The sequence below is a fragment of the Chiloscyllium plagiosum genome, unplaced genomic scaffold (genome assembly GCF_037043375.1).
Source record: "Chiloscyllium plagiosum isolate Xiang-an unplaced genomic scaffold, Cpla_swu_hap1 HiC_scaffold_29, whole genome shotgun sequence".
Taxonomy (NCBI): domain Eukaryota; kingdom Metazoa; phylum Chordata; class Chondrichthyes; order Orectolobiformes; family Hemiscylliidae; genus Chiloscyllium; species Chiloscyllium plagiosum.
This window is the reverse complement of record NW_028270167.1, coordinates 11,619,961-11,645,646: the sequence shown is the minus strand read 5'-3', so window position 1 is coordinate 11,645,646 and position 25,686 is coordinate 11,619,961. Positions and strand designations below refer to the sequence as shown.

General features: G+C 40.9%; 1 pseudogene across 1 annotated transcript; it reads left to right on the top strand.

Annotated features, from left to right (window-relative positions):
• Nucleotides 1–8,328: 8,328 nt before the first annotated feature.
• LOC122540632 (uncharacterized) lies at nucleotides 8,329–24,428 on the top strand (annotated as a pseudogene). Its single transcript, XR_015751971.1, has 5 exons — nucleotides 8,329–8,483; nucleotides 12,584–12,804; nucleotides 14,366–14,440; nucleotides 17,078–17,231; nucleotides 21,968–24,428. The product of XR_015751971.1 is annotated as an uncharacterized LOC122540632 (transcript).
• Nucleotides 24,429–25,686: the final 1,258 nt, after the last annotated feature.

Genomic DNA, 25,686 nt, shown 5'->3' with positions numbered 1-25,686 from the left:
TGTAACAATTCTCGCTGCTCACCTGATTAATGCATCCACTCTCTACAGTAACGCTCCTGCGTAATCTTGCAGTCAGCAAAGGCAGAAGTGTTCAGCAGTGCCAGAACCTTCCACAGGCAATGTGCTTAAATCACAGCTACACTATTTCAAACAATGCTAGCTAGGAACTGCTCCTGGTGTGTTGCTGTGAATTCCAAATGACACAGCTGAGTGTGTCAATTGTGATCCTGCTTCACTTACAGCAGGAACCCAGAGATCCAAGTGGGTGGGGGAAAGAAGGGGTCTCCTCTTTCCCCAAGACTGAAAGAGGTAGCAATGGCCCCAGACATGCTGACATGGTCTGAAGTGGCCGTCTGGATCCAGAGGTATGTGGAACATTTTCATCGGAAGCCAGATGACCTTTCGTGTTCTTCAGTGCTATCACTGTCTGCTGTCTGCTCCCTCATACCCATTCTAATTCTGCCACCTCATCCACTTTTCACCAAGGCTCATGGTCTACCAGACCCACCTGATCTGGCTGCATCTGTGGAGAGGGAAGCAGAGATACTGGTTTGAATCCAGAAGGACTCTTTCTCCAGCACACTGTTTGTTTCCGATTTCCAACACCTGCAGTATTTTGCTTTTACTCATGGTCTTACCACTCTCACCTGCAGCATCTTCACTCAGCAATTCTCGCCAATCGTATGCCCCCTCGCCCTACCCTGGACTAGTCCTTCCTGCCCTTGGCACTTTCTACTCAATCATTCACGACATCTCACCTGCACTTGCACCGACTCTAACAGTTCTCCCATCTAACTCAATCCCTCCCTTCTTAATCAATTTTTATCAGGAGTTAACAGCCTATGGTAAAATTATCAGGGCCATGCTACGTCTTACCCCAAACAAGGAGCAAATCCCTGAGCTTGTGGGAGGAGATTGCTCAGGTGGGAATGCTGAGGCCTCCAGTGCCAAGAAACGATATCAGTTTTAACAGTGGTCTCCCACCCTGACTATTGTGAACCTAATCTTAAGATGCTCAAACTTCTACCCTCACCTTAATGCCTGTTGGAACATAACATGTTGTCATTCTTAAATGTGAAAGCATCAGATATTGTGAAGTCTTCAAATGCTTAACGTGCGCTTTTATTATTGTTGAATAAAAATGAAGAAAGAACAAACAAAAAAAAATCTGTGCTTAATTTTGGGACTAAACAGTGGCAGTTTCCTTTGGGGCAAGTACAGTTTTACAGTCAATGAATGTTGTCTCCATCCAGTTCCCATCTTTTGGAAACTGGCTGTCGTCAATGTCCTATCTTGCTCATTACATCCACTCTGCAATCACCTGTCACAGTGAAGACAATGTCTTCCTCTTCCTCCTCCCCAGAAGTTTGCTGCTGCCTCTCTCAACTCTTCAGTATCCATCACTTCCCCTCTTCACCAGCTTGTGTTGTGCAGGATATAGTGTGCTCAGATTATGACAGACATAGTGGAGGCTATACCACCTCTCCCCCCCCCCCACCCCACCCACCCCCTTCCCTGGCCCTAGGCTGGTCCAAGCACTGGATCCTCACCTTGGAAATGCCTCTGTGTGCTCCATGGTGGCCTTCGTAGAAGAATGGGCTATTTTTATCTTCTCCTGGCCTCAGTCAAGGGGTTGAATACAATGTTTAGAGACAGTAGCCATTGTTTCTCAGTAGCCACTCTTGAGAAGTATCTGGCCCTTGGACTGAAGCAGGACCCTAAGAGTTATCAACAATATAGGCAACTTCCAGGGTTGCTAACCTCATTATAGCGCAAACAACAATAAAATAGAAAATACAAAGAATATTTCAACTCCAAATATTTGCAAACTATATCAAAAAATGTAGCTCAGCCTAAAATGATTATTGACTTCTGCCTTCAACATATTGGCCTTGAATTATACAAGGAATTAAAGTGAAGTTGAAAGAAAAAAACATTTTACTACCAGCATCTGTAACTGGTGCAGAATTCTAGGATGTGGTCCCAATGTTCACAGATGACTGAGATGTTGATTGATAATGATCTCAACTGCATTATGACATGGCCCTCTCAGCACCATGTGTATAAACTCTTTTTTTCCTGCATCTGAGAGGGGTTGGCTGTGTTGACAAAGTCTACTGGGCAGGCTGCAGCATTGACCTCATCATGGGGAAATGAAATGAAGTGATGTGATGTGGCAGAAAATTAATTAGTACCATATTGATATGTTTGTGGGTTAAGGATTGGAAGATGCCATACAGATCCCTAGTGCAGCCTTGGTGGCACCATCTGGTCTCTCTCCGGTACCTGGAAGAATAGGAGCCTGCAGATAAATGAAGTGCGATTAGGTAAAATGAGATGCTGACATATGCAAATAAGGTGAAATTCTCATCTCATTGATGAAAACCTAAAGAGAAAATCAGACTTTATTTTTTTCTCAACGTCAAGAATCTAATTTTTTTCATTCGTATAGAGTCATAGAGATGTACAGGATGGAAACAGACCCTTCGGTCCAACCCGTCCATGCCGACCAAATATCCCAATCCAATCTAGTCCCACCTGCCAGCACCCGGCCCATATCCCTCCAAACCCTTCCTATTCATATACCCATCCAAATGCCTCTTAAATGTTTCAATTTTCTCCAAATTTTCATGCCATTGTCCAACTTGTTCAGATGCTGGAAAAGTCCCGCTTCTTTCCTCCCTCACTCATTGCCTTCTGTTGCAGTTTTGTTTGGTGTCATCTAACCACTGTTTTTGTTAATTACAATTATAGTTATACTGTACCCCATCCCTACATCTGCTGTCCCCAGGTTTCTCAGTAATGAATAGACATTTAGGGTACGTAGACCATAATTTTCTCAAATTTCTCAAAGTTTGTTAACTTTGCATTTAAGGTCATCTGAATCCAATTGTCATAACTCAATTTGTACTTACCAAAGCCGTTCCCGCAAACAACTACAATATCAAGAATTGAATAAATGATCTACAGGGTAATTATTCATCAACTTTAGTTATAGATGCTGGTAGTAAAACGTTTTTCTCTTTAAACTTCTCTTTAATTCCTTGTATAATTCAAGGGCAGTATGTTGAAGGCTGAAGTCAATATCCATTTTAGGCTGAGCTACATTTTTTGATATAGTTTGAAAATATTTGGAGTTGAAATATTCTTTATATTTTCTATTTTGTTGTTTGTGCCATGATGAGGTTAGCAAAGTTAGAAAGAAATAATCTGCATTAATTTTTCCACTTTTCATGACTTGTGACATCTCAAGGGGAGTACTTGTTTTGAAGTATAATTAGTGCTGTATTGCAAAGAAACTGTGGCCTATTTGTGAACACTAAACTCACAGAATAGCAATGTAATAAGTGTTAGATCATCATTTTTACTGATTCAGGGGCAAAGTTCAGCAAATTAGTCAGGTTTAAAACTTTTCACAATGACACTCAGCATTAGCCAAAACTATTCCTCTCGGTACCTTTTTAATTTTCTTCCTTTTAATTCAATCATAAGATGACGACATCACTGGTCAGACAAGTATTTATTGCCCACCCCAAATTGCCCAGTGGACAGTTAAGTGCTAACCGCATGACGTGGGTCCGGAGTCCTGTCAGGTAAGGATGGCAGTTCCCTTCCCTAAAGGATATTAGTGAAACAAATGAGTTTTCCCGACAATCAACAATGGTTCCATAGCCATCATTATTTCAGGTATTTATTAAATTTAAATTCCACCATCTGCTATGGCAGGATTTGAATCCCAGAACATGGCCTGAGTGTCTGGATTAATAGTCTCATGATAATACCACTAGACATTATCTCTCCTGAATCCCCGTAAGGTTTGAGGTTAATCTTCCAAAATCTCTTTGTAATGAAGTTACAAATAAAATTTATTGACTTATCTGACTCTTAACATTCAATTTACCTGTAAAAACTTTTGTTCTCTTTTGACTTATCAATGCCATTTCGGTGAATGTTGCTCTCTTGTTCTTGCTAAGCACCAGTTATATTGAAGACATAACCTTCCTCCTCCCTCAATTGTCACTATTGAAACAATAATTTTTATCTGTTATAAATACTTCAGTGCATCTTGCCTCTTCACTCTTCTCAAAATCATGAAGCTTACAAAAAGGAAGATTTAGCATGATCCAGTCAACGCTGTACCTGTTGTGTCTTTTCGTCATTTTGCAACATTGTTAGTTTTCTGAGCAATGGACTTCAGTAGTTTTGACAAGACCCTCCTTTAGAAAAATGTTTTAACACATCTGGATGCAAATCAAACATCTGTTCATTGTCCTTGATATCTGTATCAGATAAATTTCTGTTTTTCACTAATTTCACGTTTCTCATATCTCAAACTTATGAACCAGTTCTGGGAGAATCCCTGTAAGGAAAAACAGACTATCTAAACTCATTGTTCATTGTGGAAGCAGAGTACGATGAAGTGGTTTCATCTCAGGATGTCAACATCCTCTCCCATTCTTTCTCAATTCCTCAAAAATAAAATTGATGGAATGAGGAAGTGAAGAGAGAAGACAATTATTAACAACTACTGGATTGACATATGGGGCTGTAAGCTTCCAGCATAATTAACCTTCTCAGTCGAAGATCATGTAAACATGGTTAAAATTATTTGAGCATTCATTGAGTGATATCTTTCTTGTTGAATTTGGAGTTAACGTATTTTTCAAACTATTTGCTCATAGATCACAAGGTTTGGAGCAAAAGTGGGCCATTCAGCCCATTGAGCTTGCTGTGCAATTCAATGAGATCATCGCTGACCTGCTAATCCTCAACTCCTCTTTCCTGCCCTTTCCCTATCATTGCTGATTTTCCTATTGATAAGAAAGGCTTCATTTATCACCTCCTAGATGCTCAGTCTTCAGTTGCTAGATCTGTTTGAAGCCAATTCCAATTAGCATTCTGAGATGCCATTAAATTTGTAATCTTTCTCTTGTGAAATTTCTAGATTCATACAGTTCCAGAGATTTCCACCCTCCGAATTCTGCTGCTCCCAACTGTAGCATAGTAATTGTCAAGTTTGTGTGAAATTCATAACTAGGAATTAAAGAGCAGACCAAAAGCCAGGAATGCAACAAAAAAAATGTGCAGGTTGTTTTCTGCAACAGATAAATAGGTGAATGCTGTCTGCCAAAATAAATACAGTTCTCTAACTCAAACAACAGCAATCTCACAAACAACAGATTGGGCAAAGCAGACAAGGTCCATTTGACTATGAGCTCATTGGCAGGGCTGCATGCTGGTTGAATGTGGCCTAGAAATCACAAACTCCAGTGTCAATTTCATCTTCAATTTTTTCAATTTCAGAATGAATTTGGCAACTTGTAAAATTTCTGCCACAGCCTGTTATTTTTGTCTTTTAATGTCTTCTTATCTGTGACATATAGAGTTTCAATTTATGGTTCAAACAGAAGTAAATGTTGAAAGGAAATCATTCTGATAATACTGTTGTCTTTTGGCTCATTCAATCTGGAATTATACACAGCAGATTGTCACTGGAGCTATATTTTAACGTGAAGAATTATGACGCACACAAATGTTCGAAGTGAGTAATTTGGCTGTTACCTGCCACCTGTGTCGAATCGATGATTTTGAAGTTAAAAATCTCGGGGGATCTCAATTAGCCCCAGGGTATGTTAAGCACACCTTATGAGGTTTATTTTCAAGTGACTCTCTGCTTCTCTATAGTTCATGTGAAAGAGTTTAGCAGTGAGAAAGTCCCCTGAATTTGGTAACTGTTTGCTGGAGAAAAAAGCTTAACAAAAAATCAAAGGTCTACCTTACTGGGTGGGAAATTCCATTTCTTTAAAGAACATTCACTATAATTTCTGTTTTTTTTTAAACATATAATCCACACAGATCCCAAACAGCTTTACTGTTCTCTATGTAGAGATGGTTAAATCAATTGCAACCAAAAAGTCCCTTTTCCAGTACTCAGCATGAGTGTTTACAGTACGACTTGAAAGACTTATTCCAAAGCAAGCAAGCAACAGATTTAAAACTGACACGAAGCCAGCCGATCCATGAAGGGTCAGATTAGGTTATCAGTAACAAAATAGAAAACCAGGTCAAAGGTGACAGATGGGCAGTGCTGGCAGAGTCCTCTTGAAGATGGCAAGCAGCAGCAGAGTATGGTACAAACAAATTGATATTGCTACGAAGCAAGCCAGAGTCATACTCCAGTCTCCACTTGCGGCTGCTGACGCTTTTCCAACAAGAACACTGTGGAATAAGAAGTTGCCTAAACAAGGTTTCACATGCCTTTCCTCCAGATTTTCAGTTACTGCTGAGAGCCTGCCAAAGCTTGCACTGCTGCCTTGACTCTGCTGCATCAATTCCTGCTGTTTGTCCATCCCTGAGTGAAGCCCCCATCATCTGAATGGGCTGTGCCAATGTCAGCCCAGGTCTCACCATTGTCTGCACGAGTCACATTAAGGGCAAAGTTGGGTGATAGCAATCTGGAATCTTTCAGAATGTCTGGCCCAGCTTCTGGATCGTAATCTGCCATGTTAACCAAGCACTGTCAGGAGTAAGTCAGAGCTGGAAATGTTGGTTCATTTCCCTCTTGGGCAATGTCAACTTGAATGTGCAAGGGACCCTTTTTCATTATTTAATTTCTGTTGTATCCTTCACAGTCAGTGCTCATTTAGTAAAACTGCTTAAACAGACTCTGATAATGATGGAAAGTCACACATTTGCCATGCTCTGCATAGTACCCTAGCCATTCCTTTTCCTTCTGATATACCGCTGTGGAGGACAGAAACAATCACATGAAGATGTTTGGGACATAATAGTTAGCTGATGACCTGGTGAGGTTTTACATGTAGGCCATGTAGGAATTGCATGAGACACGTGGGGAAGACCTGAATTCAGAGCTAGGGCCAAGAAATTTGCAAGAGATGGGGGAGTGGCAGAGGGAGCTAAACTGATGCCATCAATCCTGGCTGTAAAAAAAAAATCCATTGTTGGGGTATAATGGAAGGCAGGAAGCATAAAGGAGTGAAGCAAGAGAGGAGCCAAGAAACCAGATGTATTTTTGCTTCCCAGAATAATTCTGCAGTAAGAGCAAAATAACTTGTGCTGATAAACCAGTTGTGAACCAGATACACACAACCCTGTTCCCTGAAACTTGATGAGGTGGAGATGGAGGCTATAACAGGGGAACAAAGAGGCTGCAGCGAAGTGTTTACCAAGAAACAAGAGGCACCAGAGGTGGAAGTGGAGTGGCCGAGCTCCACATACATTGCAAATGGAACCTGCAGCTATTCTGTAAGATTTACAACGTATTGATCATTCAGCGTGTCGTTCATCCTACTGTCTTAGACATGGTGTGCATGATCAATTTTGCTCCTTAACATCAGAAATCATTATAGCGGATGTTTTTATTTGTGTCTCCCAAAAAAAATTTGTGACACACAGTCTGTTGCTACTAACGAAATGCTAACTAATTATAATTATGATTTAACCATAATGTCGTACTTTTCAGTAATCCTTTAGCCAGAAGTGTAAATGCAATGAAATGCGCTCTAACATCAACCTGATGATGAATGAACTGTTTTGAAAGATCTAGTTTTGCATGTATTCCCTGAGAATAAAACTAAATTGATAGTAACACAAGGATCCAAACTGAAAGTCAATATCCCAATTGGCAGGATAAAGTAAAATGCCCCTGTATTGTTCATTTTATCTGCTTCCACACAAAAAGTTTATCAGAGAAAATACATTTCAATGATATTGTGAATAACCGGAGACTGGGACAAACTGCATTTTTTTTAAGAAAGAGATGGCACAGAATCAATGGGTTGAATGGCTTCCTTTTGTGCTTTACTATTCCATCTTTTTCAGACGTGACCAGATGTCTTGTGGTGATAAAATGTGACTTCAATCCATCCATTCGTCCCGATTATAGACCACGCCATTTTACCTTTCGATTGAAACATTTTTTAGAAACATTTACTCCAACTATGGATTTATGTCTGTCTCTCTCACAGTGTGAAATTGCTGTTGTTTGAGTTACTGGACTATATTTGTTTTGGCAGTAAGCATTCACCCAGAGGTTTTTTATTTTATTTATTGCACGATACATTTCCATGATATTTTTCCTTGTGCATTTCTCACTTTTGGCCCAGTCCTTTGTTTCGCTAAACATTTCGGACGCAACCTTGGCAATTTTTGCAGCAACTTTACAATCAGATGCAGATTTAATTGACCTCGGTGGCACTGCATTTATTGATCAATTAAGTTAGACAAACATCAACTTCTAACCATGTTCTGTTAATATTTCGTGAGATGCAAAATGTTGAGTGGTCAGAAGTTTTGGTCCTTGATCCTCCATTTCCATATGAATGAAAAATAAGTAATTCAAATTAGCTAATGATTCCTTTCCTTATCAGCTGGAAGAAATAACATGAAGTTAATAAATCTCAGAAATCTGAGGACGAGAAAGCAGATGTACAGTGCACAAGCAGGAAGACTAATTTGAGCAGGTAAGGGATGCTTCTCATTGTTTTCTGAGGTCTAAACTGTAGTACATGGAAACAGGTAAAATTACAAGAAACTGTATTTCAGTAATGCTCCAATCAATGAAAAGACCTTTTTTGATATTCAGTTTTGTTCAGATCGCCAAACAGCTCTTTGGCTAACTTTCCAAATATTCTCTGGAATAATGTCTAATGGTATAATGTGGTTGAGTTGGTTAGTCCAAGTGTAATGTGCCTTCCTGCACAAGGGAGGGAAGAGGCTGTATAGAGTACCCACTCCTGTACATAAACTTCAAAAACAAACTATTCTGATGTTAAGGCTGGTCTCTGTTGAGGGGACATCTCTGAAGCCTGAGAGAGAATGAGATTTTCTTTTATAGAGTCATAGAGATGTAGAGCATGAAAACAGACCCTTCGGTCCAACCCATCCATGCCGACCAGATATCCCAACCCAATCTCGTCCCACCTGCCAGCACCCGGCCCATATCCCTCCAAACCCTTCCTATTCATATACCCATCCAAATGCCTCTTAAATGTTGCAATTGTACCAGCCTCCACCACATCCTCTGGCAGCTCATTCCATACACGTACCACCCTCTGCGTGAAAAAGTTGCCCCTTAGGTCTCTTTTATATCTTTCCCCTCTCACACTAAACCTATGCCCTCTAGTTCTGGACTCCCCAGCCCCAGGGAAAAGACTTTGTCTATTTATCCTATCCATGCCCATAATTTTGTAAACCTCTATAAGGTCACCCCTCAGCCTCTGACGCTCCAGGGAAAACAGCCCCAGCCTGTTCAGCCTCCCCCTATAGCTCAAATCCTCCAACCCTGGCAATATCCTTGTAAATCTTTTCTGAACCCTTTCAAGTTTCACAACATCTTTCCAATAGGAAGGAGACCAGAATTGCATGCAATATTCCAACAGTGGCCTAACCAATGTCCTGTACAGCCACAACATGACCTCCCAATTCCTGAAGTCAAAGCAGACATTATCATACCTTCACATTAATTACATCTTACATTGTATTGTGTGGCACTAAGAAACAAACTTTGAACAAATCTCACAATTCAAGCCTGGGTATCCATGTGGCATTATGGGCCATCAGCAGCAGAAATGTACTCCAACACATTGTGCAACCTCGTGGTTTAGCACTCCAGTAACATTTCCCACTCAAATGTTATCATCAAGTTAGGCGTTCAACACTGATTTGAATGAAGAGTGCAGTAGGGGATGCCACGAGTAGTGTCAGCTATATCTGAAAATGGCGTTACCTGGTGAAGATCCAAAACTGGATGACTTTCATGCCAAACAGCATAAATACCATGTGATAGAGCTAAGTGATTCGACCATCAATGACTCAGCACAAAAAAGAAACTAAAGCATTCAAAACTATATCTAGCCTGAAGTATCCCCTGGATGATTCTCTTGGCCTCCTTCACAATAAATATTTGATCATTTAATTCACCTTTTCCTTATTAACTCCCCATTATCAGTGTCTAGAGGACTCAAACTTCACTTGTCTTTTTTAATTCCTGTAGAAACACCTATCATGTTTATGTTTCAAGCCCTTCTCCACTGATGCACAGAGGTGGGTGGTAATAGCTCTTATGAGGCTTCCTGACCAAGGTTTGACCTGATTCCATGTGATTTCATGGGGTTCAGAGTTGATTTTGAGGATTCTCAGCACAACTTAGCCTTGATTATCTTTATCACTGTGCCTCTATCCCTGGTGGGTGTGACCTACAGGTAGCACAGTGCACACTGCTAGGTGGTGATGAATGAGATAGAGCCATAGAGTCATAGAGATGTACAGCATGGAAACAGACCCTTCCATCCAACCTGTCCATGCCGACCAGATATCCCAACCCAATCTAGTCCCACCTGTCAGCACCCGGCCCCTATCCCTTCAAATCCTTCCTATTCATATACCCATCCAAATGCCTCTTAAATGTTGCAACTGTACCAACCTCCTCCACATCCTCTGGAAGCTATTCCATACATATACTACCCTCTGCGTGAAAAAGTTGCCCCTTAGGTCTCTTTTATATCTTTCCCCTCTTACCCTAAACCTATGCCCTTTAGTTCTGGACTCTCTGACCCCAGGGAAAAGACTTTGTCTATTTATCCTATCCATGCCTCTCATAATTTTGTAAACCTCTATAAGGTCACCCCTCAGCCTCCGACACTCCAGGGAAAACAGCCCCAGCCTGTTCAGCCTCTCCCTGTAGCTCAAATCCTCCAACCCTGGCAACATCCTTGTAAATCTTTTCTGAACCCTTTCAAGTTTCACAACATCTTTCCGATAGGAAGGAGACCAGAATTGCACGCAATTTTCCAACAGTTGCCTAATCAATGTCCTGTACAGCCGCAACATGACCTCTCAACACTTGTACTCAATACTCTGACCAATAAAGGAAATGATTGATGAGGGCAGAGCAGTAGATGTGATCTATATTAGATAAAATAAATGTAACAAAGAAATTGCCATCTCTGACCCTAAACCTAAACCTGACACAACATGATGCCTAATTTTCAGATTCATAGAACCATAAATTCCCTACAGTGTGGAAACAGGCCCTTCAGCCCACCAAGTCCACACCAATCCTCCGAAGAGTAACCCACCCAGACTATTGCCCTACCCAATTATCCTAAATTTACTCCTGACTAATGCACCTAACTACACATCCCTGAACACTATAGATTACTTAGCATGGCCAATTCACCAACCTGCACATCTTTTGAATTGTGGGAGGAAACTAGAACACCCGGAGGAAATCCACACAGACATGAGGAGGATGTGCAAACTCCACACAGACAGTCGCCTGAGGCTGGAATCGAACCTAGGTCCCTGGTACTATGAGACAGATGTATGGATAGAAACAACATTTTAGAAGCATGTTGTGAGTAGAATGGCAATTATTTTACTCAGTTGATTCCTTGTAGGTAGCTATAGGATCACTTTGTGATAACTGACCACATACTCCAACTTAATTCATTGTATCATTTGATCATTTGATTCATTTGATCATCTTCAGCAAGATCTGTCTGCATTTCATTCAATGGAAACGAACTATTTGTAGATGTAATATACATTCAATCTTAAGGGTCACTTTCCACTATTTCCTGCAAAGCAACTCTTGTTTCAAAGTAGTACTGACATTATAGCATAATTCTGAAGTAAAATTTGGTTCAAGTCCAGAGGGGATTGACATGAGAGTCCCTAGAGGAAGCCCTGTCATGATGCCAGGTGGCATTTGTGTCTTCTTGGGCAGTAATTCTGGTATGGTGCCAACTTTAATGTTAAACATCTCCAGGGAGTTGTCTGGGGCTTCTGAACACTTTATGTTTTGACTCACCCATTTACATTGTGAGTAACTGGACAGATGGGATTCTGCCACTAAATGTCCCCTGTATCTGAGAAAGATTACTGTGACAGCCATACATATTATACAGTAAATATGCAGTCCCAAACTGCTACCAACAGCATAAATTCACTTTAATGCTTATTAAATATGCTTTACTAAGAAAAGGAACACAAGTTATGTGTTGACTGAACAATTGGAGCAGAAAAGCTGTTTCTCCCAAGATTGTAGTTTATTGTAAAACTTGGAGAAATAACCCTGTCCTACTTTATTGCTAACATTATCAATTTTCTACAGCTTTCCAAGTTAGTGCCAACTATTTTTAAGTTACATACAGCTGTGTGCCCATCAGTACTGGTTTTCACATAAGACTTGACATATTATTTTCTGTTGAATTTAAACCTCGGAGATAAATGGTCACAGTGGCTAATTCTCAAAATCAAATGCTGAATGCTTTCTTAACCAGATACTGTAGGCAACGTATATCTGTTTCTATGTCTCTTGTTGTTGGAATTACTGGCCATTTATTGGTGTCAGACTTGAAAAATCAGTTAATAGTTAAATACTTCAATTTTTAATGTTGATAATTTAGAAAATGCACATGTTTATTGGAGTAAATTTATAAATATTTTTAAAAGCGTATGTATTCCTTTTACAATAATTCTTGTGTTTTCTCTATGACCTGTACAATAGAAAAGTAATTTCAATAAAAATACCTATTGTTCAGCGTGTTCTCAATCACAGTGACTACAGCCCAGCTAAATGATCAGGAAGTCGAGCTACCTGCAATTTGAGAAGGTTTGAGCTGGTCAAACTAAATCTTTACTCCTGAACTGGGAGCAGAGTGGAATTTTCAGGAGCTGCAAAGAATTCTGGAACAAAATAAGACCAGCAAGCTTTTAAAAATACCAACTGTAATCACCTCAATAAGTGATGAACGGCCAGTGTCAATATCAAGCACCTAGGTCAGTATGGAACCATTACCTGAAGAAAATATTCTTTTATCTTCCCCAATTACATGCATTCAGTTCTAAACAGTCTCTGCTGCATCACTGAAAATATTTCCACTTCCTACCTGTGCCTTAATAAGTCACAGCAATATATGAAGCTGGCAGATTTCCAGTTTGTGGGTTCCATCATCTGCACAACATGGAGAGATTGTGGAAATTGCAGTGTACAGAGTGAAATATATCACAGCATCCATGTCCTGTATCAATGAATGACAGAAGGCAAGCTTGATTCTTCTACTGTCAGGATATCAAACATTACTCCACATTTATCACTCTAGGGCAACATTCAACAAACCCACCTCAGCATGGAATGCCCCAGATGCAAAGTAAAACTCTCTCCAATCTACTCCTATGAAGGTGAATGATGTTAATATTAGGGAATGGAGCACCTTTTCGTATTGTGGGGGTGTTTTGCTCATTTTTGTCTGATTTTGCAGGTCTTCTAAACTTGTAGCAACAAAGACATCTGTTATGGTTTACATCTATAACAACCAACTATTAATGAGTAAAGACTTGCTAATTTGTAACTGTCCAGAACTGATGAATGATATGGTTAAGAAGTTCAAGCAATGATTGAAACTAAAGGCAATTTGAAACTAAAAAGGGAAGTGTGTGGAAATTGTGCAGCCACAGCCCAAATGCAATGCAGAATAAGTAACCAGGAAATGATCTTGAAAAAAGGCAGATATTTTGTTATAATAAATTGCTGTCAGACTAGGTTACTTAAACTTGTTTCACATAGAAACCTTACAACCAGCAGACACCAAGAAAGACTTAGCCACTAGTCCAGGGTGGATTTGAACTCAACTTTCACAGCTGTCAGTATATTTTCTTAGGCTCAAATGAAAGAAATGTACAAACAGGACAGATTCCAAAAAGGTATCAGGAGCTTCAATGATGACTTATGTAGGATATACATTTACTGCATTCTCTGCATCTTTTTGAACCAAAAGTCCAAGGGTCAATAGTGGAAACAGTTTAAAAGATTATGTGAAGGCATTGGGAATAAGGCCAAGACCATACTTGAGTCCCATACTTCAGTTCTATAAACCCGACCCCGTAGGAAGAAGAAAGCTTTAGGGAGAGAGAAATTTTCATAGTTTTGATATACAGGGCTAGAAAAATTAGTAGGCTGAGAAGAAAGTGCTTTAACATGTATATTTTTCTAACAGTTAGGAGACTAAAACTACACACGATACTTAGAATGTGTTCTCACCAAAGGTTTCCATAGTTTCTAGTTAGACAGCGTTACTCCTTTACAAAAACCCTTTGTAAGAATAGAATGGCAGGGAAAATTACAAAATGATCTGTGAAATACCCAAAGCTTGGGATATCTTATCTTCTATCTGGCTCCAAAGGTCACTCCAATGTCGTGAAGGGACCCAGCAATAACCGTCATTAATAATTTAATTCTGTGTTTCCTGTGTATGGTTGGTAAAGAATTGTGCTGTGACAATGAACCTTCTAATAAATAAATCATGCCAAATATAATGGTTATGCCCATTCAATTCTCTAGCCGCCACAGAGGTGTGAGGACCTGACACCGTCATGAAGATGCTTACAGTTACTTTGATGCTCCTTGTGGTCAAAGGTACATTAAAAGTCTCTTCAAACTAACACAAAACATTAGTAAAACAAAACAATGATGTAGGAAACTGAAAATCAGAGCAATAGATTATTTTAACAGGTTTCCAGTTTCCTTTGTTTGTGCAGTACAGGGAGCTTGAGGTTCTGTAAATTGCAACACATAAAATGAAATATACCACAACACCCATGTCCTACATTGCTGAATACAGGAGACAGGGTCAGTTCTTTCATTTTGAGAGGTCTTACCGCTAGGATCAAACATCTCTCCACATTTTGCACTCTGGGTCATCATTCAACAAATCCAGCTGGGCGTGAAATGTCCCAGATACAAAGTGCAGCTCCCTCCAATCTACACCAAAGTGAAGAGCATTAGTACAATTGAATGGAACACATTTCCTATTAGTTATCCATTCAGATTATGATTCAGCTACAATGTTAAATGGGATGTGTTCAATGAAAGATCTCTGCAGGAGGAACAGAAGTTGAACAAAGTGCTCCCTCAGCATCTCTGACACAGCTGAATTAAAATGGCTATGGGAGGATCATGGGAGCCAAGGTCACCCTGACAAGTGACCCAGTTAGACTGGAAGCAATTGACCAGTTTATCAATTGCCAGGCTACAGACCATTGTCTTAGCTCATGTGAATGAATGAATGATTTATTGTCACATGTATTTCACAGTGAAATACAATACATTAGTGTGAAAACTTGCATTTGTTGCCAAATTCTGGTGTCATTTTGATAGCCTAAAAATAAGAGAAAATGTGGTGACTTTGATTAACTTCCCTAAAAAGGGGTGGTATGGTGGCTCAGTGGTTAGCACTGCTGTCTCACAGCACCAGGGTCTCAGGTTCAATTCCTGCCTTGGGTGACTGTCTGTGTGGAGTTTGTACATTCTCCCTGTGTCTGTGAGGGTTTCCTCCGGGTGCTCAGATTTCCTCCCACAGTCCAAAGACTAAATTGCCCATTGTGTTAGGTGCATTAGTCAGAGGGAAATGGGTCTGGGTGGGTTAATCTTTGGTGGACTGGTTGGGTCAAAGGGCCTGTTTCCACACTGTAGGGAATCTAATCTAAGCATAATAAAGAAGAATTTATAGTGTATCACAGGTACATTTTTTGTTAATTAAGGTTATTTTTGTGATGTTGTCCAGAGTTGAAGAAATTTTCAGCTCTGTTATATTCAAGGCTGTCATCAAAACAAATAGTAATGAGATTAATTTTGATACTGATGGATGGAAAGAATGTGGATTTATGATTCAGATGAGATTTGACACTGGCTATTTCAATAGTGTGAGGTTCCCAGGGTATTATCTGTCAAACATTATCTGAAAATTTTCCCCGTGGCCTGACCATTAGTCCTTCCTCAAACCGCATCATCCAAACCATACTGACATCCCCCTTCAAACTGCTTATTTTTGGAATCTTGCTGTGCATACGATGGCAGCATAAAACTAATGAATTGCTTGTGCGTGACACACTTTGTGATGGCTCAGTGAGATGGGCACTCTTGTTCATTACGCTTAGAAGTATTTGAATAACCATTTTGATCTCAAGACCCAGTTTAAGTAACTCTCAGTTACAGTGAGCAAGGCTTTCCTATCCTGCATTGTAGTGTAGCCCCCTGGGCTAGAAGGTATGTTCATGGACATCAGGTGACAATAAGAAAAGAAAGGCATGAAATTAGATAACATCTTCTACACTAATTAGACATACCAAAGAGTTTTACATCAAATGAAGCACTTTTGTGAAATGTGGTTATGTAGGAAATATGTCAATCAATTTATACTTGACAAAATCTTATAAGCAACCAAAGTGGCCACAGTCCCAGCAGATCATAGGGCTGCTCTCTTATTAACAATGGGTCTGCTGTGTCATTGATAGACAACTGGTGGTGAGTTTAACCTGAGGGTCACCACACCTCAGGCGAGAGGCAAGGTTGAGAAGGTGAGACCTTCACCCTGACCCCAATGATCTATTTGTGTGATGTTGGAATAAATATTTGCCCGGATTCCTAGGAGGATTGCCTTTTACTTCTGTTCTAAATGGGATCAGCATGGAATTACAGATGGGATTTTGGTTTCATACTCAATGTGAAAGGCAGCACTCCCTCCGTCCAGCACTGAAGAGTCAGCCTTGATTTCATACTCAGGATTCAAAGGTATTTTTGCTCTTGGAGCTTCAGCAGCTACCAACTGAGTCACGGCTGACATCTGAATGTTGTCCATGCTGTAGGCACTCATCAACCTGGACTATTATGAGAAATAGGTCTTTCGTAAAGAAGACTGATTACATAATTGAGCTTATTTTTATTCAGTCATGGGATCAGGGCACTGCTGTCTAGGCTGGCAATGTCCTCCCTAGAGGACATTAGTGAATCAGTTGGCTTTTCTTGACAATGGATTGATCATCATTAGACTCATAATTCCATATTTTTTTAAAAATTGAATTCAAATTCCATCATCAGTCCCAGCAGAGATTCAAACCTAGGTCCCCAAAACATGACCTGGATCTCTGGATTAACAATCCTATGTAATACCACTCGGCCATCCCATCTCTTGACATTAAGGATGTAGCCACTCACATTATCTTTACACATAAACATCCTGACTAAGCAGAATTTTTTTCTTATCTTCTTCCTCAGGAATCCAGGGTAATGTTATCCCCCAGAATGAAACTGAATTGAGTGAACCCGTATCCAGGCCACAACCTTTGTGGGATTTATTCAATATCAGGAGTGAAATAGTTACTAGAGCCATTGAAGGCCTCTCGCAGTCTGACATTGGCAAATCAATTCAGTAAGTAATTTGTGACCAGTTATTTAAACATCATCAGATGTATTTTCACTTAGTCACTCTCTCTACCTTGAAGATATTCCTTAAAACTTTTGATTTTGACCAGGCTTTTGGTCACAAATTACAATATTGCCTCATGTGGTTGAGCATTAAGTGCTATTTGATCATGCACCTTGCGATGTTTGACTTAATTGAAAGTCAGATTATCAATACAAGTTACCCTTAGTTTTTTGAATCAATGTATTTAGATGTTACAAAACACATAGGAAGCAGGTGGGATTCAAACCCAGGCATTCTAGATCAGAGATAGGGACACTACCACTGTCCAACAAAAACCTCTCAAGTTACCCTTACATTTTTCTTTTTTTTATATCCAGACATGCTCTCATGTACAACTTTCCCATTACCAAATCACCATGACCTTTTTTTTAATGCTACTAACCACCACGGTAATCACCTGTGTAGCCAATTAAATATTTACAAGCAAAGCCCATCATGGGTAATGCAAGCCATCAAAGTGAAGGGAGAGAGCAGGAAGGGGCTCAATCAATATGGATTGGAGGGGAGATGAAGCACTATATCCCCAGCAGTTGACCACCTCTCTCTAAACACATCGAGTAAGTTACCCTTAAATTTTATTTTATTATTCTGTTTTTCTGATTAACCTGTTCAATGATGTTATTACAGACTTTTGGAGCAGATGGAACTTGAACCTGGGCTTCCTGGTCCAGGGGTAGGAACACTACCACTTGCATCACAAAAGGACCTTGCAAACAACAGAGGATGGTTTCCAGCCATCGCCCCACACATCCCTGCTGCTATGGCACTCAGCTCACATCAAGTTACCCTCAGTTTTTTGTTTTAAGTTTAACCTGTTTTTCCTAATCAACATGTTCAGCCATGTTATTATGCACTTCTGGAGCTGGCTGGGACTTGAACCCTGGTCTCTCGATACAGGGATAGGGGTAGGGACACTACCACTGCGCCACAAGAACCCCTCCAATCTATCCTTATCGTTGTAACAGTAATGAATGTCAGCTGAGAATATGCACAGATGGGCTGATTACTCAATCCTGAGCGGCGCTAGGCAGCAGACCACGTCTAGGTTTTCCTTCTCTTTAAAGACTGTGACTGCAACATTTTCTGATTAGATTCCCTGAGATTGTGAGGAAATCTGTTCAGATATTATCCTTCCAGCCTGATCACAGTGTGTCTTATGGCCTAATCACTCTATTTGTTTATTTAAAATATTTAGCAACAGGAAATCTGCTTTAATGTCAACACATCTGACCCTGACCTTGTTCTTTCCCTCAGGCTCCTCTCTCCCTTAGATACAAAACAACTTCACATTTCAATAGTTTTCACTGGCGCAGTAATCCTTTCCAAATGAACAAGCTCCAGCTGAGTTCCCACTGTTTTCTAGTTTTAAATTTTTATCCTATAGTGTTTGGTTCCTTCACCATAATAAACTAAACTGCCAGATACTAAATTTGCCATTTCCAGTTCTAATCCTGTAAACTTTGATGGGGTCACCTTAAAACCAAGGGTTGCAGGGTAGCAAAATATGCTCAGAGCAATCCTCCAACAATCAGAATGATCCTTTTTGCTCACTCCACTGTGCTGTCAAAACGATAAAACTCCATCAGCCTCTCTTTATGAATTTTCTCAAACATTAATATCAGTAGATTATTATTGTGCATTGTCTTGTTGGCATCTGTGGCTAAGGAATACAACTCCATGTCAATGGTACTTTACCAACCGGCCAGATTAGAATTAGAGTTAGGTTTTATAAGTACAGGAAGTACAGGAAATGGCACCATACACGGCACCATCTTAGGTACAAAGTACCTAGTTACAGATCTTAGGCACTAAAATAGATTAGGTACAAAGAAAGAGAAAGGAAGAAAAAGATTGAAGGTTCTCCATTGCAGTTATCCATTGTATAAATTGAGAAAATAAAGAAATAAAGTTAAAAGACAGACATTAGAGTCCTTCTGTAGCCTGTAGTCACACCACGCTGGGGGCTTTCCACACATGAACTCACTCTCCCCCCGCCCTAGGCAGACCACTATGGGACTCACAAGTAGCTGACTGCCATCTATGACAGGCTGACCGCTCCGGGCTGTCAAGCCGGCTACCACCAGCCACCCTGTTCCGGCCCCACTGACCATCCTGCTCCATTCTGGGTCACCAACCACAGGCCATGTGATCACCTGCTCTTCTCCAGGCAGCCATTCCTGGTGAATTCCAATTTTGGACCATACGGGGCCACAGAAATGCTGTGTTGAGTCACTCAGCAATGAAGATGAGTGTCATTGTAAAAGGGAATTCCCCCCACTGGCATGGTTAGAGGGCCAATTGTCCAACTTGCAAGTAAACTGATTTTGACCAAATTGGGTGTTTGCAGAGGTAGTACTGTGGAGTGTTTCAGGAAGTTGACTTTTTTATAGGTGTGATAGAAAAGGGTCCTGCATCTCTACTGGGAGTGAAGGGGAAGTGGTGTGTATTGTGTGGTGGGTGGGGGGTTTTGCTCAGGGAATTTGGTGGCATGGCCACATAAAGGCTTCTAAAGCTGTTGGCATTGCAACAGCAATCTTTCTGGCCATACAGAGAGATGAAGCAGAGGTTACAGAGAGGTAGAGCTCTACGTGATATCCTCTGCCAAGTTGGAGTGGAAATCCCCAAGCCCTTTGACAGTAACTTGAAGCTATCGCCCATACCCCAGGACCTCTTTCTGCATCCTTATCAGTGAACCCAAGATATCATCTTATCCCCCCTTGCAGGGGAGCTAACATCAGTATACTCTGGTTCATTACCCATTGCAGTCATTATCTTAGCCTCTAGAGGGCAGCTGAAGTTTCATCTCATTTTCTGGTTACCCTGTTCCTAAACTAGGAGTTCTCTCTGGTGTGGTTGCAGCCAGTAGAACCCATTACTTCACTGAATGCAGATCCTAACTCTATATTAGCTTCTAGAATTCATGCAATGCCAGTGTCAGAGCTGTTGGTGCTTATTGTTCGATGGGTTGACTCCATTTCTCCTGGACCTTCTGTGACTTGGTAGGTGGTTGTTCTTAGATGGCTGGAAGGAGCGACTTGATTGGTTGTGGGAAGGGGCTCAGATACAAAGCAAACTCTGACAGAGGCAGGGCTTGCTACATATTTGACACATAATGGAAAAGTGGGATACAGAGACAGGGCGGGAGGAACCTTGAATGGGATATAAACACCATCACAGTCTCATCGATCTGTTCCTGTGTTGTAGATTTTATATGTCACAACATCCCTAACTTGCACTTCACACCAGAGAGCAGGGTAAGAGTGCGATAGATGTATGTTGAGATGGGGCAGAAGGCAGAAACATACCATTGTCCTCAATGTTCTTAGTGACGCTGATAGAGGTAGGGAGGTGCATGTATCTCTATCCCTCATTGGTTTGCTCTGCTCCAAATGGTCATGAGGCACCTCATCTTGCAATAGCAAGCATATGTTAGTAATTGTGTTGCATAGTGTTTGGGTTATGCTCAAAAGCCAGAGGTATGTCAAAACAATGAGTGCTGGAGATAAGACTGGCATCAGTAGGATGTGTATGGGGGTGAGTTGGAATATTTGGAGATGAGGCCAGAATCATGAATGCCAGGGGACACTAATGTGTTATTTTGGGCTGTAACGCATTGGACAAAGAAAGTGGTTGGTGCTATATAGGATAGGAAATGTTATCTGAAGGTGTAGTTACTGACATTAGCCACCCATGTGAGATGAAGAAACTTTGTGTGGCTCTGCGGCCAAGTTCTTATAGAAACATCAGCATTTCTCTCATTGATGTCTGCCACTGAGGCCTTCAGCATTACATCATGACCCCAGGACACCTCTCTTTTCTCAGGTGCTCTGTTGTGCGGCTCCTATTTATAGCCAGTGCCAGAACAGTCAGTTGGCAGCTCCTCTTTCAACGGGTGGCACACTGGCTCAGTGGTTAGCACTGCTGCCTCACAGCGCCAGGGACCCAGGTTCGATTCCAACCTTGGGCGACTGTCTGAGTGGAGGGTTGTGGGTTTCCTCCGGGTACTCCTGTTTCCTCCCACAGTCCAAAGATGTGCAATTTAGGTGAATTGACCATGCTAAATTGCCCATAGTGTTCAGGGGTGTGTAGGTTAAATGTATTACTCAGGAGTAATATGGTAGGGGGAATGGGTCTGGGTGGGTTTCTTTTCAGAGGGTCAATGTGGACTTGTTGGGCCGAAGGGCCTGTTTCCACACTGAAGGGATTCCACGATTCTATGGGACAGAGTGCCTTTCAGAGGTCCGTACCACCTGGCAGCAGTGCACACTGCTCAACCGTCCACTGAGTGTTCAGCAGCACAGGCTCAGATCAATGATGAGGTAGCAATGCTGCCTTGGAGGTGGGGGAAGAGGGTGGGGAGGTAATGGTGGAGATCTGGCATTGCTACCCCCACACTCAAAAAAGAAAGGTCAACAACAATTTTTACCTTTGTGTATCCCCTTGTATATTTTCATCAAAAAATAAGTGAGGAAGTGAAGGACAGATTACTTTACAGAGGCAGGGCTTGCTACTTATTTGACACAGAATGGAACAGTGGGATACAGAGACAGGATGGGAGGAATCTTGATTAGGATATAAACACCATCACAGACAAAGTAGTCTCATTGACCTGTTCTTGTGTTGTCGGTTTTACATGTAAGTTGTGAAAACATTGCTATATTATTTCTCCCCCTACAAAGGGCAAAGATAGCAGGTATTGATGGAATTCTTGAAGACTGGGTTGTTAGTTCAACAAAGCAACTTTCCACCTTGGCAAAAGAACTCACATGGAAAGAGGAGCCACTCATTGATAAGGTTCTCAACCAGACCATTTTGGTTTGGAAGAAACTGGCGTTTGTTGATGAAGAGCTACATGGAGTAATTGGACAGGAAGGATACGCCACCATTCATGAGAAATTGGAGAAGCTTCAAGAAATCCTCCATCATTCCAATGTGACCCAGAGGCTCACAACTAATAATCTGGATCAGCTATACCAGAGCGCTGCCCATCATTTGGAGAGAAGCTACAACTTAACTGCTCCTTACTCTGGAAAAATAGTTCAAAAACTACAAGATCTTGTATCTCTTGTTCATAACGCAACAGAGGAATTGAAAACTTGGTGAAAGTGAACACAGGACCATCAACTGCAACTTGAGTATATACCTGATCGCTTCTGAAACCAAAGCGGTGAATTAAGGAATACAAATTAAACTACCAATCAACCATTACATAACCAACCTCCATTTGATGTTGTTAGTTGTAATTAATATAAACAAACATATTCTAATAGCTTTACAAATTGGCACGAATGAAACAAGTCTTTTTTTAAGAAAAACTGACAGTATACTTTAGTTTAGATTAGAGTGGTGCTGGAAACGCACAGCAGGTCAGGCAGCATCCGAGGAGTAGGTAAATCGACATTTCAGGCAAAAGCCCTTCCTGATGAAGGGCTTTTGCCTGAAACGTCGATTTTCCTGCTCTTTGGATGCTGCCTGACCTGCTGTGCTTTTCCAGCACCACTCTAATCTAAACTCTGGTTTCCAGCATCTGCAGTCCTCACTTTTGCCTAATATACTTTAGTTAGTGAGTGGCTTGATCAACACTTCCCAGAAACACTAGGATGTACATAATGCCTGTGCATTCTTAACAAAGACCATTTATTCAGCCGACCCAATCAAATGAAGTCTCAAAAAATGTGAATCTGGAACAAAATAGCCAAATAAACAAGTCCTTAAGAATTAATTTTAAAGCAGAATTTTGCCTGTCCCTGAATTTAGTGTAATTGGAAAATCAAGTGTAAATATTTTAGTGGGGTAAGGGAATGAGATGGAATAGTAATTGACAGGTCTACAGACTGCTCTGGGAATATGGTTTCAAATTGTAGTGTTAATATGCGTTTCTTGATTGAAAAAGAAGGCAAAGGGTATGAGGGTAGGCAGGAAAATATAGTTGTAGCCCCTATCAAATCAGCCATGAATGTAAATAGGGTGGGGCAGGCTCAATGGGCTGAATGACCTACTCCTGCTTCTAGTTCTTATGTTAGCCCCACCCTGAGATATTACGTTTTGGTGTTACTTCACCTTCTGTAAACTAATTGGCTCATGAGAGGATTGTGAAACTGGATTAAGAGGGAAACTATTATGTTCAGAAAATGACATCCTACTTGGAAGCCACTAAAGATATTTTCAGGCCTGTTAAAGTCATAGAGTCATAGAGATGTACAGCATGGAAACAGACCCTTTCGTCCAACTCGTCCATGCCGACCAGATATCCCAACCCAATCTAGTCCCACCTGCCAGCACCCGGCCCATATCCCTCCAAACTCTTCCTATTCATATACCCATCCAAATGCCTCTTAAATGTTGCAATTGTACCAGCCTCCACCACTTCCTCTGGCAGCTCATTCCATACACGTACCACCTGCTGCATGAAAAAGTTGCTCCTTACGTCTCTTTTATATCTTTCTCCTCTCACCCTAAACCTATGCCTTCTAGTTCTGGACTCCCCCACCCCAGGGAAAAAACTTTGTCTATTTATCCTATCCATGCCCCTCATGATTTTATAAACCTCTATAAGGTCACCCTCTGACAAAAAGTGAGGTGGTTGAGAAAGATGAATGTGGTTGGAGGGTCTGCTGGAAAAGGTAGGGGAAACATCATGTTTCATCAAATCTTTCTGTATGTGATTCAGAAAATACGGAGTATGTAGCTGCAAAGACACAGAAGGGAGAGTAATTGAAATGTCACAGTAATTATTGTCTATTGTTACAGACAATATAAAAATAATCAGGCAGCTTTCCATTCGTTGAGTGCTCATGAATTTGATTGTTTAATAATTCACTGATTAGAGATGATTGTCTATCGAATCAAAAGTAAAAAGAAATGCCAACAGCCAGCTGGAATGGATGCATGAGATGTTTTGGTTATAATATTCTCTGTCAAGATTTGAAAGATACTTATAAAATAAATAGGCCATATAATTATGTAAAACAAGTCCAATTAATACTTTGTTCTTTCTGAAACTATGTAACCATTTAAAATGCTTATACTTTGTGCACTGCATTACCATTAGTGGGAATGCTGAATTTTCAATATTCTCTATAGCGTATGTACTCTATTTAATGAAATATAAAGAAAAATAAAAGTTTGAAACAAAACAGACATCCCACAACTCTTTACAGCCAATAAAGTACTTTTTTTGAAGTTTAGTCACTGTTGTAATTTGCACACAGCAAGCTCCCACAAGCAGCGATGTGATAGTGACAAGGTCATTTGTTTTTATGATACTGATTGAGAGATAAATATTCACCAATGCACCATGGACAACTCACATCATTTTCCCTGAAATCACACTATGGGAGATAACAAGACCTTTATTTAATGATTGATCTGAAAGATGGCAGCTGAGACAGTGTGGCACACCCTCAGTACTGACTTGCATTGTCAACTTCAATCACAAGACCTGAACTATCTGGCTTGAAGCTTAGTCCTGCATTGAGCTGTGATTAATTTCGCAACTTCACATCTCCTCAGTACTATTAATCTCTATGTGTTTTATATCACAAGAGAAACTATGATACCTTTGAAAGCTATCTGTGTAATCACTTACCTGTCAGGTGTGTAGGGAACAACATGTTTGGCATACACTTTATAGGTCGTGCGTTTAAATGCATTTACCTGTTCAGGTCAACAGAATAGATAAGGAAGTATCCTGACTGAAACTGGTAAGACATTCTGAAGGAAGTGGTCGGTGTCAAAACATAACTCAATGTATTGGTTACATGAGGCACTGTAGCACTGAGCCACCATTTGACAGCAGGGTTCAAATTGGCAAAAGACCTCAGGGCCAGAGAGGAGTGAGGGTGTGAGTGAATGAAGGACAGTGAGAGTGACTTTCCTAGCCTGCCCTACTATCTTAACCACTGTCATCCTTAATTGAGCATGTCTAGGAAGGGTGGGAGCATGGCCAGGAGGAGGCTATTTTACCCAGATTGCATCTTGCTACCGAGACAAGTGGACCCACAACTTAGGCCTTGGCTCCAGGATAGTTACGTCTTGAGCGTGAGAGAGATGGAAAAAAAAGCCGTGTAGCTGTACGTGAACCAGACACACACGTTCAGACACACAGGCTGTTTAGTGTGGGAAAGAACACACCCTTCTCCTCCTCCTTCCCCCTCTGCAACAACCTACCCACATAGTGGGCCAGGAGAGTGGTAAACCTCAGGCTGAACCACTTCTGTACAATTTCCACTGAGACCAGCTCAGAGTGTGTGCCGCCAAAAGGCAACACAAGATTATTTAATTCTGAGTGCTTATCTCAGCCCTAGTCCCTCTCCCCCTCCCTTGGTAATCAGGATGTAGGGCCTAGCCTGTTTGTCTCTCTCTCTCTCTCTCTGGCTTTGGTTCTTAAGCAAAAAGG